A 16,634-nucleotide genomic window follows, 5' to 3' on the forward strand; every position below is an offset into this window, starting at 1 on the left:
GATAATTGAGCTGTTTTCTTGCACCCAATCACACAACGTGGAAAAACCAAGGGAGAGTTATGAAGGCCGGATGAGTGCTCAGCATGTGAGATTTTTATTTTTATAGAGTGGAATAATAGCTTCAGTTTTATTTTCCAGTTCAATGCTCAGGGGGAATGTATAGAAATACAGAATGAATATCAACAAAATAGTGCAGGGAGCAGAAAGTCCTGGCTATAGGTAATAACCTCTCTCTTTTTTTTCTTTTCTTAAATGGTGAAATATCAGGACAGCCTAGGGAAAACTGGCTTTCTGATAATGCCCTCTTATGAGATGATAACACCTATTGGTGAGCAGTAGCCAAGGGCCTAGGACAGCTTCTCCCCAGTGCAAGTGATTTGTCTGTGATACCAGTGTAGCCTGAGATAAACAAGACAATTATCTTAGGATAAAGTATGAAAGCATGATACTGATTTTTTTTAATAAAAAGTGTTATTGTGGGCCTGAAATAAAGAAACTGTTGATAGAAAAGAAAAAAAAAAACAACAACAAGGTTTTTCTTCTCCTTAAGGTCGCGCAATCTTGACTTGCAGTGTTGTTAAGCAAGGAGTTGTCATCTACAAGGCAAAGGTTTATGATGATCTGACTGAAGACAAATATGTTTGGGGACAGGCAGAGATGCACAAGAAAACATTTTCAGCCTTTCGTATTAGAAAAACTTCTTTCTTAAAATACAGACGATGCTGCAGGGACTTGCAGAATCTTATATTATTTGGAATCTCACCTTTAAATTGCCTGCTGGAAGTTTTTTAGTGAATTTATAAAACTATTTCTCTCTCTTGTACACCCCCACTCCCCTCCCCGGGGTGCGCAATGCTCACTTTGCTATTCATGTAAGTACCCCTGGCCGATTTCCCAACTCCTTTTCCAAAGAAATAAATGTACAAACAGCGAAAGGTTATTTATCATGACTGTCATAACTGGACTCAACTGGGAAAATGAGATACCTTCAGTAAATCACAAACCTGCAGATGTAACCTGCAGTCACTGTTTTGCTGGACATGTCTGATAACCTGCAGCCATTCACCGTGAGTTCCAAATGCCAAGATCTTAGCGCAAAGGCAGGTGTTTGTGCATTCCAATTCATTAAATTAAAATGATCACAGTTATTTTGCTAATATTGGAATACACAAATGCAGAGTGTCTTAGGTGATCATTATGAAGAGAGAACATGTTTTAAAAGTGAGAAATAAACATCATCAATCTAATTGTTCATTATTCAGATAAGTATATTTCTATAGTAAAATATCTGGATAGTCATCAGCTCAGTAAGGTACGAATTATGGGTCTACTTTGGCACCTCTTGTTCTCACACTAGGATTTCAGTGAAAATGTTGTTGTGGGCTCTGGTGTTTACATTTTCAAGCCACGGGTGAGAGAACCCTGAAGCTGCTGTGAGCAAACAGCCCAGCCTGTCCAGTGGATCCTTGGACTCTGATTTGTCTAGTGGTACAAATGGTGTGTTCCCAATGATCCCAACAGAAGCTGATGGCCAAAACCCTTCTTGGTGAGTTGGCAAATGAAAAGGTTGTAGAAGCTTTGGCTGCCCTGGGCTTTGGGTTAGTTTGGGAGCCATCCTGCTCCTTCCTGCTGCTGGCCATGCTTTGGAATGCAGGATTCCTGCTGCCCTGGGCACCCTGTGCAGTTGTGTAGTTATTTATTTGCAGGAAAAGGTTAAACAAGGATCTTGCTACACTCTGAGTAGGATTAGCTTTTTTTTTTTTTTTTTTTTTTTTAAATAGTGTTGTTTCTTTTTATTTTAAATTGGAAAATATATTTCTATTCTATTTTTGAAAATTCTAGATGAAATTGTGCAAATGGCTCCTCAGACTTGACAAAAGACCTAGAGGGTAATGCAGTAAAACTTGGTATTAACAAAATTACCACAAATTGTGCTAAGAGCATCATAACTCCAACTAACGTAAAAATAAGTGAAGGATTTCTGAAATGCAGTACATCCATTTAATGCTTATCTGGAAAACTGAATGTACTGAATATATAGAGGAAATAAAAACAAAGGACTACTGGCATTCTCTTGTCCTTTTTCCTTGACATTACTTTATTATGCATTACAAATAGGAAAACTCTTCGTATTCCTGAGTGAAGTCTGATTTTAAAAATATAAGTGAATAAAGTAAATGTTAGTGTAGTGCAAACACCCACTGAATTATCTTTCTATCTTGACTATTTTTTTTTAAGGCCTTGCTATAAATTTCTGTTTAATAGAGCTCTGGAGCTCAGGTAGTAAGTTCATGCTAGGTCTGGTGTTAGCCCGCTTGGTAGTAAAAAGGGAAAATGAGTCTGCTATGGCGATGTATAATCTAGATGCATAGGACTGAATTAACTGATAATTCTCAAGCCTTAAATTAGCATAAATAGGATCAGAATTTTCCTCCTCACTTTCACACGAGTGAAATACAAACGTATTTATTTTATTATTTAAAGCATAATGTTAAAAAGAAAGTAGAAACAAAGGTAGTGCTTTGCCGCAATGACTTTATGGTAACTCTCAGGTATCCACGCATTAATGAATGAAGGCATAGTCTGCATGGTTTGTACAAGTGCATAGCAGTAATTTGTTTTGATCAGCCCTGGAAATATGTTGTGGTTTAACCCCAGCTGGCAACCGATTCCCACGCAGCCGCTTGCTCACTCCCTCCCAACCCCCTGTGCAGTCCCTGCCCTCTTGTTGACAGCCAGTATGAGAAGCTGAAAAGTCCTTGACTGCTCAGCAACAACCACAATATCCCTGTGTTATCAACATTATTCTCATCTTAAATTCAAAACACATCACTATACCAGCCGAAATCAGGACAAAAGAGGAAAGTCCAAATAAGAAAAATGAAGTTTAAGGGGGTCTGAAACTAAACCACAGGGCTCAAAGAAGCCTATTCTTATTTTTTATTGTTCTTGAGTTAAAAACTAATTAGTACTCTTTACATTTAAGAATGGTTCAGTTCATTCCACATGACTTGACAGTGTAAACTTCTAATTTGAGTTAGAAGAGGTAGTTAGAGTATAATAAGAGCTCATTAGTTGCATTAAAGGAAAAGAAATGAAAGGTAGGAAAAAGTTTTGGATTAATCAGCTACGAAGTTAAGAAAAGAGTTGTTCCACAACGTGTCCTGAGAGCTAGTTGAGACAGGAGTTAGTAATGCACAGTGCTGAAGTAAATTAAAATTCTCTTTTTCTGTTCTACCTTTGCATGGAAGGAAAAACCTTCATCTCTGCTTATCAGAATGGGGTTTCATGCAGCGGGGAAAAGGTCAGCTCTCCCTGAGAAAAGAAAAGATATTTCCCACTATCTATTGAGGGCCACGGTGGTGGTGCAGTGCAGATAAAACACATCTTTTCATTGGCGTATCTGGAGAAGACCCTGCACTGGCTGCTGGGCGCCTTCGGCACAGGCATGCAGAATTCCAAAAGTAAAAACACCTCAAGAGATGTTTTGCCTGGTGATAACTCTCCATCTTTTTTTTATACCATGCAATACATGTACATTTGGTATTAGCAATGCAAATAGGAATTGGCTGTTACATTAGAGGCAAGTGCTGGTGCATAAGAGAATATGTATTTTCTTAGAAATGAGTATGCAGCATTTTTGGAAGGAGGTGGCTTTGTGACTGTTATGTATGCATGTGAAAGGCTCTGAAATTCTAGATTCTAGTCTTTAGAGAAATGTATTACTCTTCTGGGCAAAATAGATCTACATATCTTTGAATTTTATTTGTACATCTCAATCCAAACTGAGAGGCCTGCTATGGACTATCTCTATACTGAAATATTTTGTATTCACTTTATAAAGCTCAAAACAGCATTTACTTCAGTATTGTTAAGTTTCACCTTTTTAAACCATGATACACCCTTCAGTAGGAGGATCAGGAACTACTGGCTTGTTGTCAACTGTGTGTTTAATGCAGTGATGAAGCATTTGTGGTAAATTAATTTCAGCTTTGTCTCCTAAAGGGGGTTTCATCTTCATCCTTTGTATACTGAACAGTTTGACTGAAAACAGTTTCACAAGTGAGATATAAGACACAGCAAATAATGTATTTGGATTACAAGATAAATCTTTTTGGCTTGTATTTATTAATACTATTTAACTGTAATGATGAGGCAAAAGGACATTGATAATTGCAAATTTGAAGGATCTCTGTTTTGAAAAGGCATTTCTACCAGACGGGCTGGTAGAAAAATATTCATCAATCAATTAGGACTGTCCCAGGAATTTATTAAGTTTTACATAAGCTGTTATTTCTGTCTAATTATATCATGAATACGCAGCTGCAATAAACAGCAAGATTCAGTCTTCTGAATAAGCACATAACTACATTCTTCACTATATTCTGGTCTTTGACAGCTTAGCAGTTAAACTAGATGAACACGGACTATAGTACATGAAAATGGATTAGAAAGAAATTGATAATGTAGCACATTTTCCCCACTTCCTTCTAAAACACTTAGTGAAAAGCAATCAGTTCTAAAACCCTCTGTCCATGTATTAGTTAGTCAATACGAATGTTCAGCCTGCTCCAAGATATTTTAACACCTGTCAAAGCTAACTCACCAGTTGTTGCTCAAATCTTACATGGAAGTGAAAACCCCAACTGAAAACCTTTTCCATCTCCAGGGGATTAACTCTGGGGGAAAAAAAGAGAGTGATTCTGGTTACTAGAAACGAGACGGGGGGGAAATCCAATTCTCAGATGACCCAATTATTATTAGAAAAAACTATGTAAAAAAAAGCATAGCTGAGAGAGTGAGGAATTTAATCGTAATTATCTCCGTCTTGTGAGGCAGGGTGAAAATCTGCCAAACCCACCTTTGCTTGGTTACCCTGGAGGTGCAAGAGGGAAGAAGTAAATGTGAAATAATGCATTAGAGAGGCGCTGTGATAGAGTGCAGCAAGGGAACTCATTTCCTCTCACACTGGGAAAAGGATCCTTTTCAAGACTTGTGATATTATTAATGAACTATGAAAAGCCAGTAAAGAACTCGGGTCCATGTGTTGCTGTTACTGCTGCTTGGTGGAGCAGACTATAGCTACATCTGCTGTGGGGTTAACAAAAGATCCCTGACTTGTATATACTGTTCCCCGCTTCCATTATATACCAGGTATATCAGTTCTTTATAATTCTCTCTTTATAATGCCTGTCATATATTGTCTTCTTAAAATATCTATCTTGTATTTCCTCGCTGTTACAATAAATGTATTAGTGGGCAGGTTTAATATCTCCTCTTGTTCAAATCACAGTACACTCAAGCATGACAAACAAGTACAAGGGGTATTTTCTTGAGGTTTTAAAACACAGACATCTGAAATCTGTACAGCTCTGTAGTTAAAACTGAAAATCAAAAATACCATTTCCGATGTTTTCCCTTCAGAAAGGGAAGCAGGGAGGTAGGGGGTACTGCCTTGACACCATCACTCTGAATTAACACACTACAAGGTGTTTCAAAATTATGGACCCAATTTGAAATCACTTTGCTTTGAATATTGTTTTTTGTACATGAATTATATATTAATATATCAATTTGTATGTACGTATTTTTACCTCAGTTTATTACTGCTGAGGAAACTGGGGCTTGTGGTCTGACTGCACAGCCAGGAACAGGTACAGGTGGGTACAGGTGGCCCCAGACTCTGCCCAGGACCCTTCTCTGGGCTCTCCAAGGATGCAGGTTGCCCCCATCTTTGTAGTGGCTCCTCTTGGGAGACCACTGCTCCTATCTGGGTGTCTTCTGTGAAGAGGACACTTGTCTACTGCAAACAAAAGCGATGTTGTATTTCTCCTCCTTGTTGTGGTTTAGCCATTGGCCTCCCGGCAGCTCCTGTGCCAGCAGCAGCGCAGGGCTGGGGGATGCGGGGACACCACACACGGCCCAGCCACATCCACCTCGTCTCACTGGGTGACCCAGAGTTACTTCAACTCTATCAGCATCTCTCTGAAATCAATGAGCATCCCTGTTCCTGGGGCTGCCCTCTGGGACCAGGAGCAGGTGGTTTGCAGCACTGTCCTTGGCTTGCCCTGCTGAATGCGGTACCTCTGTGCCTGGGGGTTAGTGCTGGATGTTGTGAAAGGGACGGCTAAATGAGAAATACCTGTGTCTGCCCACTCCTTGAGAAGTTATGAATCCAGTGTAGCGTGGACTAGGAAAGCCATTAATATTCTGAAAAAGCTTACCCAGGCTACATACTTATTTTTGGCTGTATGCCAGACAGGTGATGGAGTGCTCTAAGGGCTGAGATCCTGATAATGAGTTCTTCATCACCTGTGAGGTGCTAATCCTGATCCTTTAGAAGTTTTTTTTTAATTATTGTGAATATATTTATATATCCATGTGTGAATGTGTACATCTGTATTTGTCTGTATAATTTTTTCCCACCAGCAAACAACTCCAGCAAGAACAGAATTAGGGCAGTTCAGCAGCTGAATGCAGGTAGCTGGTTACAATGACCTCACGGTCATGCTACGTGTGCAGCATCTCTTCTCGTTAATAGGTCTGCTCGAATGCTTAGAGTTACTTTTTGTCCGAGCCATGGAAAAAATTATGGAGCATTTGTTTTGGATTTATAAATAGATTATGTGATGATGAAAAATGCCATATTAACAGTATTGAAAACTGATGCATATCTTCTTCCCTCAAGCTAGGCACCAACAACACAGACTGCAACCCTGGAGGCATTTTTTGGCAAAGCTGAAGATTTCCTTATGGATCCCAAAGGGGTTTTTTGTGGGGATTTTTTTCCCACACTGGGCCAGTAATAGATTACATGGGCTTAAAACCGTGGAAACCACAGGAGTTTTCTTCCACTGCACAGCAGTGACATAAATGATTTTCTGACATTCTTGTCGGGGCCCCAGGTCCTGTTCCTCAGCTGGTGAATCTGACAACCAAACCTATAGCCACTGATGAAAAAAAATGGACAAAACAAATAAACTCTATGATATCACAGTAATTTTTTTCTCATGTGGAATGATTTGATTGCTCTTTCTGAAAGAGAACAAAACAGCATGTATCATTATACTGCTGTATCAATCAGTGGTAAATATGTATACTATATATAATTCTGCTTACTCTATCTCTGTAAGGCTGCAGGAGACCTAGAAAAGATCACAAGAAGGCCATGAGAATGACCATAAAAATGAAATACCATCTGTTTGTATTATAGAAAACACTAACTGGAATAGAGCTTTTGGAGCTGGAAATCTGATGACTGCATTAAGGTTCTAACGGGGGCCTTCAAAATTATCAGCAGGATGAGGAAGTGCATTGTGAGTCATGAATTGTGTGTTTTCTATAAAGTAGAGATTTTAGGAGAACTCTACTAAGAGAAATAAATTTCCCAATAAATATTTGAGGCAAGAGTTTTTACAAGCAGGGGCTGTCCTTCCCAACAGGTAATTAAATTAGGGAACCGATTGCCACAGGGTTATTGTGCTGAAAAAGAATAAAAAATTATTTCAGAATGGAATTCATTCATACCGGTAAACAGGATGATGTGGATAAAAGTGTGTGTGTGTGTATATGTGTGTGTGTACATATATATATATATATATGATAGAGCTAATATATATGTGTATCTTTTATATATATATGGTATAGCTTGTGTGTGTGTGTATATATATATATATAAAAACAATTTTCAGAGTGAGGATTGATTTTTAGTTGTGGTGTGTTAAAACTGATTCCATCTCTGGGCACAAACAAAGTAAAAAAGTCATTTATTAAGATATGGGAAGTGAAGTTTCCCCAGCACAGACAAAGAAGCTGCACTTTTTCTATTAGGATATTTGCCTGACTGCTCCATGCTGCTCTGTAGTGTAAGGCACTTACTGTTTTGATGAAAATCTGTGAACACTGAATTAGAGTCTGCATTAGTTATGTAGGTAAAAAAATGTCTTGAAAATGTACAGGGCTGCCAACACGGTGGGTGCCTGCTCATCCTTTCCCTAGATAAAATATACTCATATAGATCTGCATCCTCCACAAAATGACAGGACAGCCCTGCATACCAGTATTAGGCTGTAATAATTTCCTGCAACTATACTGTGGCATTCCAGAGGCTCCTTCAATGATGGTAATATGGAACTTGTCTCCATGTGCAGCTGTCCTCAAAGTGACATTTTTCCTATCTAAGCAAACAGATTTAGCAGTTTCCTTAAACTTGCTTTCAGAATTATATAACTGTTTTAGTGTTCTTTGCCGCAGAAGATAGACCATGAGTGCCAGCAGGACTGAGACTGCTGAACCCCAACAAAACTGTCCTCAGTCTAACCTGCTGAAATTAGCCAATATTAACAGTTTGCTCTTGCCATTGTGGCCCTAGATGTGTGAATCCCCGACTCTTGCAATATCATTTGATGATGATTTGATCAGTTGACTCTTGCCTACTCAGTTTGTGTTTGAACAGTGCAACCTCCTCATTGGTATGGTGAGCTGTGTGCTTCCAGCTTTGGGTGCTTCAAGCTACCATGGAGGTTAAAAATATCACAAGGAAGGCGCTAAAAAATAAGCTTGGTGAGGAGGCACAGGGGAGCTCATCACAACACACAGAACTCACTTGTTGTGTGAGCTGGTTCCCCAAATTTTCCAGACAACCTCACTGGGCCTATGGGAAATGAGCATGCTCTAACAAGACCACAAAGCATCAGGTGTTTAATTGGGAGTGTGAGGGCAATGGAGAAATCTAAACTGTAATTTTGCTTCAAGCATCAACTTTGCTGGCACTGAGTAGGTCTTGTCTCTTTCTCACTGTCCTTCTAGGGCCCATCCAGTTATATGCTGTAATGGAAAGGAGCAGCTCTAAGAAAGCCAAACACTGAAGGTGTGCAAAACTTTCCCTGATAAACATGGTTACAAATATCTAAGGGGAAATAACTGGTGAGCCAAACTTACCCTGGTTTGTACACTAATAAGAGAAAAGGTATTAAATAGAAAAAGCTTTGCTAAAATGGAAAAAAAAACCTTGGAGTTTCTGGTCAGCAACTAATCAGAATAGATGCCTTAGCACAAACTGATGCCGCTGCATGTTTTCTGCTGCTAACCTGCTGCTCTCTTTCTTGTTGCAAAGTCTCCTCTTTGCAGTGATTTTTATATCAAGATTTGAGAGCAGACTGCAGACAAAGCTTTGTCAGCTAATGAAACTTGTTTGAGGAGGTCACCTAGGCTTAGAAGTTGCGTCAATAACAAATATTAGCCTAAAAATGTGCTGAACTTGCTGTATGAAGAACTTCTGGTTTTGAGCAGATTTTGCATATTTGGACATTATCAAGCATAGAGTCAGTATTTGACATTTAATCTAATTATCCTAGTTTCTTACATTTATAATGATCTTTGGGACTTTCCATAATTGAGTAGCCATTAATAAACATTCCCATCAGTGTTGTAGTAGAACAGGCCATGATGGAGTCAATTTGAGCAGTTGTAGAAAACTCAAAATAAATAAATAAACAAATATGTTGGCAAATAAATAAAAAGTTATTCTATGTATTTCTGTTCTCAGTTATCAGGGAAGAGCTTTATAATTGAGCTACATATCACTATTTGCGATGCAATTACCTGTAATTGCCACCTTTAAAAGCAGGCCTTTGTTTAGAAAACAATATATAGATGAATTGTGTCTAGGTGTGCGAGTTGTGAATTGGCTTTAGTTTTGTAATCTCAACCATCGCATGAGAAATGCTTTTTCATCTTCAAGGCAGAGAGACCGAACTGTGCTCTCTGTTACACCAGGGTGAATCAACTTCAGTCCCTCATGATCCATTAAGTTATTTTGAATTTCCATAGATGCAATTGATGACAAAATTTGACACAATTTGCCATTTAGCACATAATAGGTGGTAACAATTATTTTGTATAGAAAGCAAGTAGAACGTGTGACTCTTAATCTATTTAGATACTGAAATCTTGAAAGCTCTTGCATGGATTACTCTGAATTTACATTGCATTTTTGTGGGGAGGATTCAGATCCTTCTTATTTATTGGCACAACAAAACTTTTCTTAATGAGGCTTAAGGTTGCCAGGTTATGTGCCTCACCTGTGAAGTCAATGGGAAAGTCTTCATCAGTAATCATTGATTTAATATCACCTATATCACTGATAATAATGCACTATGTGAGTTTTCAGCTTTCTGGAGTCCCTGTGCAACATTGTTCTACATTAATACTACTGGTTCACTATGAAAGTTTTGCAATAAATTGCAACTTTATTAGAATGCATTTGAGAATAACAGTAAATAACAGAAAAATATAAGGAAACACAAGTCAGCAGATTTTTTATGCAGATGAAGAAACTACTTGTACTGACATAGACATATAGAATGTATATTGTTGCATTTCCCAGAAAAAAATATTGTACAGATTAAGCCCGCACTGTATATGCTTTTATTATTTTCATAAATGTTACAAACAGCTAAAAATAGTACTTGACAATGAAATTGCTGACAGGCCTTAACTATAGCACAAGAATGTAATTGTATAATACACTTGTGCCAAGCCACATTATGTTGCTGCAGTGATTAATTCACTGCTGGTTTTGCTGAAGCTGTGTTCTGCAGAAACATCCATGGGTCTAGTTAATCCATATCTAAGGGCATGAAATGGGGTATAAACTGAGTAAGCAGTGAGCAGAATTGCAGTACAGTGCAGGACCCCTTTTGTAATGCAGGATCGCTGCACTGCTTAATCATATAAATAGGAATGGAAGTCATTAGGAGGTTTGCATATTACTAATTACAGACTGAAGGTGAATGGTTCTTGCTAAGGCTCATTTCTACAGCTCCACAACTGCTCTAACCCAACAGCCAGGGATTCTCCTGCTAACAGGCAACCCTGAGCCAGCACAGCCAGCTCTAAACGCTCTCCTATTTATTAATACTTCTGCTGGTGGAGCAGCAACGAAATGGTTTTCTGGAGCAAAAGCACATTAGATCAGACCAGAGACTGCTCTCTGCAATAAAGCCCAAACCGATTTCCAGCAGCCCCCGGGAGCAGAGTCCAATGTGGCTCAGCACTGCTCCCGCACACCTGCCTGTTTGAAGCAACTATTTTGGCAGCCTGTAAGGTGGCAGTTGGGCTACCTGGTTGTTGTAGGTCCCTTCCAACAGAATTACTCTATTTGATTCTTGTACAGTGTTTATACCTGTTAAAAACAGTGTATTTTCACATCTATGACCAAGTAAGATTGTTACCGGTGCTAGTCAAAATGCCTTTCACCATTACTGTCATTTTTTGTCACTTGCTTCTGTAACTTGATCTAATGTACATTTTTTATGTCTTGTTTCACCATTGTATTTGAATATACTTAACTATATCTCAGTTTTTGAAAAAAAAATGAGATTTTGACCTTCATTCACCTCAGGACGTGACCCAATTTCTAAATATTCTCAAAAAAAGAGTTTGTTATCAGACCTGGCAGTATTGCTTCACTCTTCATGTGAACTAGCGTCATTAGCAAAAGCTGAAGGAGCTGAATCTTTTTAATACTATTGTTATGTGTGAGGAGAATAGCTATCATGCAATTATCTTAATTAAAGCTAATTAACGCATATTTATGCAAGGTAAAAAGGCCATGACAAAGGGAGAATACAATGGAGACACAAGAAGCAAAAGTTCAGATCCTCTCCGCTTGTGTAAACTGCTGTAGCTTCCTATGAGCTACTGGAGTTATGCAGATTAGTGTCAACTGAGGCTTAGCTTTCTATCTATTATGGAAGGACCTAGAGTGTTTGATTCCCTGTTCATTAATATTTGTCTAATGAGTTTCCTAGACTTTCATAAATTAATATTTATTTGTGTGAGAATGAGATACTTTCTGTTCCATATTCCGCTATTCTAAAAAGTTTTATTCACACAATTAAAATGGAATTAATGTCACGTGACCAGCTGACCAACTACAATGAGCAGGTAATTAGTAGAAATGGAAGGTTTGAAGCTAGTGTATCATCATAAAAGCATTTTCCTGTGCCCTTATCAGGCTGTTACAAGTGTGAATATATATTTCATAACTGGGATCACCTCTCTGTAACTCAGAGGCAGAAAAGTGCGTTAGGTCTACAAGAAATATTGTGTAAAAGTAGCTGGATGAAACTAATTTGTATGTGAATATATATGGTAATAACTTTTTCTTGGCATTGGGAAATGAAAGCATATTTGATTTGAAGCTTCTCAAGTGGAGGAATTTCAAGAAATTGCTTAATTTTACGAAGGGTTTGTGCACACACACACATGCGCACACACGTTTTTTGGCAAGTTCTCCTGAGCTGCCTCCATATTCCATCTGTCAGGGTTCAAGTCATGAGCCTTTCCTTTTTTTTTTTTTGTGCTGCTGTATTGGGGTTCATTAATTCAAAATCTGAAGAGAAACCCTTTAGTAATAATGCCAGCACAACCAATGTCCTGCCAGCTTTTCAGCAATTTTCCTTTAACCCTCAGATGCACACCATGTGTGAGACATGGCTTTGCATTGAGACATTGCTATGGAACACCAGGATGTCTGTTAATTATTTTGCTCCTTAATGAAGTGATTTGCTACAGCTGAGTGTGGTTATAATAAAGCAGCTCAGTATAGCAAGGCAAATGTCTAATATGTGTTTGCAGAAAACACTGCGAAAATACACTGAGCATGTGAAAGAGCAGGAATACGACAGAAGAGAAATGCTGGTTGAGCTGGAGAACCTTAAGGAAAATATCTGACATGTTGTATCACCCTGCCCACTGCAAAAGAAAAGAGTTTGTCTTTGGACCTTATTTATGAACTTTTTTTTTTTCTGACTAAAACAATTTAATAGGATCCAGAGAAGTAAACATAAATGCTTCCATGTAATCTGAAGCTACCTATTTTAACAGTCGTCAATGCAGTAAGAGTTCCCACAGCCTTAGCAATCTCTCAAGAGCCTATTGGGTCTTTGCCCAAAGCTAAAGCCAACACTGATGAATTTTAAACACAGTTCAGCCAAACTAGGGCTTTATTTATTTATTTATTTAATAGGCCAGGAATATTATACTATGAATTTTCAGGTGAGCTTGACTTGGCGGGGGGGGGGGAAAAGTAAACCAACTGTAACGGTGGATTCTTTAGCCTTACTTTAAATGGTCTGCTTGAAAGAACCAGGATTCTGGACCCAGTGTTTGACTGTGGTGGGGAGAGGAAAAGGCAGAGACGCATGTGTGAAAAAGTAGAGTTGAGAATGAAGTGATGAAGTAATGGCTGCTCTTTGATGTGAGCTGTAGAATGCATTTTAGTATGATTCTCTGGAGGAAAAAAAAAGAATGATCCCCAACACAGTTACATGCATATAAACTCTAATAAAAGTTCCACACATATACATTTCCCCATTTTCTCTGCTTAAATAGATATGTTTAGACGAAAAAAGTAGGGGCTTATTTTCATGTTCCATATGCAGTTATTGAAATTATCAGAATGGAAAAGACCCAGGCAATTGGAAAAGAAGAATATTTACGTACTGAAGTATGCACCTTCCTTCAGATATACAGGTATCTAAGAAAGTAACAGAAATCTGCAGAATCTCTCTTGGACCATCACAGAAATCAATTCACACATTTATCTCGGTATAAAGTCTCATGCAGCTTTCCATTGCAGGAGCTCAGTATGTGAACAAAATTGGTCTTTGCTGGCACTGTACACTTAATTACTGAAACAAAGGCGCTAGTTTGATCCTTGGATTATCGTGGGCTTGCCGTGGGGAACTTAAGTTACTAGATGTGACTCTGGCTTGTCGACTTTTAACACACTTTCTCAATTAAGATGTGCATGCCCCCAAATTAAATAGCAATTCATAGTTACTGCAAATTGATTTCTACCCAGGCTATGGTTAGAGCTGCCAAATGAAATGTCAGAGAGGAATGTCTTCTTAACATAGCATATTATACTGATTTTCTTAAAAAATTGTCCTAGCATTTATAAACACTTGATAAGTGAATTTCAGACTTTTATCCAATCTTTTCGTTATGAAATATGGAAGAACCTCTGTGACTTATTCTCTGAATTTTATTGTACTGCGTTTTTTCTGTATTTAGGATCAGTTAATATAATTCATACAGCAGACCAGAGGGTAATTTCAATTTTAATATATTGCAATCAGGCAGCATCAATACATGATTTCAGTTTGTGGAAAGGCATCTGTTCTCTGATTGACTGATTATGGCAAAAAAGGAAAGAGTCCCGTCCCCAAGATGCACCATAAAAAGACATAAAATAGACATAAATATGTTGTTTATTATGGTATCGCAGATACCTGCAGGATTTGCCAAATGTCTGTGTGTTGTGGGTATCCGCAAGCCTTAGTGATTCTAGATCAGCCGCTTGGAAATAATGTGGAAAGAATTGGCTTCCAAGCTCAGCACGTTCACTGTGTGGAGGAGCCTGGTCTGACATCGCTGTTCATAAACGAACTAAAGAGGATGTTGTGCTTACAATTCAGGATATTGGAGTCCAGTTCTTCACTTGGCCACAGGCTTCTGCATGGTCCCTGGTCTCTTGTATCCCAGGCACCTGCTCATGTCCCACACCTTTCCCCCCTCTCCTCTTGCAGTGGAGCCTGCCTGGTTGCAAACCTTTCTAAAGCCCTTTTGTCTCTTCTTGTGTCTGTAGAGCATAATGAGCAATGGAGCTCCAGTCTCTGCTGGGCTTTCCAGGCCATACAAGTAATACTGTTAATATTTACTTATCATAAAAACCAGAACTTAAGTGAGAAGAGCAGGGCGGTGAAAGCCTCAGCTCTGCTGAACGCTGCCAGTCAGCCAGTCTTCACCCTTATCCCCATCGAGTTGTGTGAAGAGCCTCCCAGCTGGCTCCCAGCATGGTGCACGCAGGCTATTAAGCTGTTTTACAAGAGTGAGTGGCATGTTCATAAAGGCGATTAAGCAAGGTACAAGTACCAGTAAAGCAAGGATTTTGTGGTGTGCTTCATTAACACGCATGCAAAATAGCTGAAAGTTCAAGTGGAACCTTTGAATTAAGCTGTAGTAAAGGGAATTATGACAAGGATATTCCTCAAAGTGAATCTTGCGATTATAAAATAGACTATTTGCTAAATATACAAACATGTTAATGACTGGCCATTAGCCTGCCTTATTAAAGACACAGAAAGCTCTTTATGTAATGTGAGAGTAATGCAGTCTAGACTTTCCTTCTCTGCTGAATTACTCAGCAACTGTAATATAAGTTGTCTTACGTTGTCCTTTATGCAGTAAAGTTCAAACTTAGATGACTTAGAAATGGAGTCTCTGTACATCTATAAATGGTATATATAAAGAATTCTGAAGTTTTACTGATTTATACAAACCGATTATTTTAAACAAAAGGTGTGTGGTTTACTGACAGGTTTCATAGAATCAGAGAATCATTTTGGTTGGAAGAGACCCTCAAGATCATTGAGTCCAACCATGACCTAACTCTGGCACTAAACCATGTTCCTAAGAACCTCATCTACTTGTCTTTTAAACGCCTCCAGGGATGGTGACTCCACCACTGCCCTGGGCAGCCTGTTCCTATGCCCAACAACCCTTTCTGTGAAGAAATGTTTCCTGATATCCAATCTAAACGTCCTCTGGCACAACTTGAGGCCATTTCCTATTGTCCTGTCACTTCAAGGTGAACCCTCACCAGTGCCAAGTACAGGGGGACAATCACCCTATCAACAGGTTTGTTGATACCTGTTGAACTGAAATCTGCCCCCAGTTCCAAGCCTTCTTCTGGACAAATGCGAATGCGATATCTGCAGATATTGCCTTTTCACATGATGCATAGATAAGAGTTTGGAATCAGCATTACAGTTTTGATAATCATTAATTGTATAGAATACTTTGGACAATTTCTACTTAAATTGCATATACCGAGTACTGGCATTTACATCATTTGAACAAAATATTCAGGGCAACAGAATTTGCTCTATTGGTATAGATAATTTATTCATGAAGTCCAGTAGCCATCTGCAGCAGTGAGGAATAACTGAGAAGGAGGCAATCATCTTTCATAATTACAACTAACCAAATGTACATCAGTGCATACTATTTGTTATAAAATTCTCAGTTTATTGTCACAAATAAACTCAGGGGTCAAACTCGACGTTAAAGACATGAGTAAAGTGGATTTGAAGCTTAGGTTACTGTGAGCCGCAAGCTCTCAGAGCAATCATAAAATTCTGGACTATAAAAATATCTGATTCCCTTGCTAAGTGACTCAGCGTGATGCTGACGGCACATGTGCACAGTACTGAACAAAGCAACTCGGGAAAAAGAGAGAAAAATATGATCAGTAAAGATGATGTGTCTGACAATAATAGTAGTGAATTATGTTATTATGATTATATAATAAAAATCTTTGTGCAAAAAATTACCATACCTTAAGAAGATGTTTTAGGGAAAAGATATATATAATGTAATTATTACAATAATGGAGGGGGAAGAACAGATATTTTATGTCAAATGAACTGTTTTACCTTCTTGATTAGTTAGATTTTAGCAGAGAGAAACTGAAATTAAGAATTGACTGCTATTACTAGACATGAAATTGAGGCATATGGATCTGTGCAAGCATATTCCGATTACACTAGGAAGTGGCATTCAGG

Source organism: Nesoenas mayeri (genome assembly GCF_963082525.1).
Source record: "Nesoenas mayeri genome assembly, chromosome: 13".
NCBI lineage: Eukaryota > Metazoa > Chordata > Aves > Columbiformes > Columbidae > Nesoenas > Nesoenas mayeri.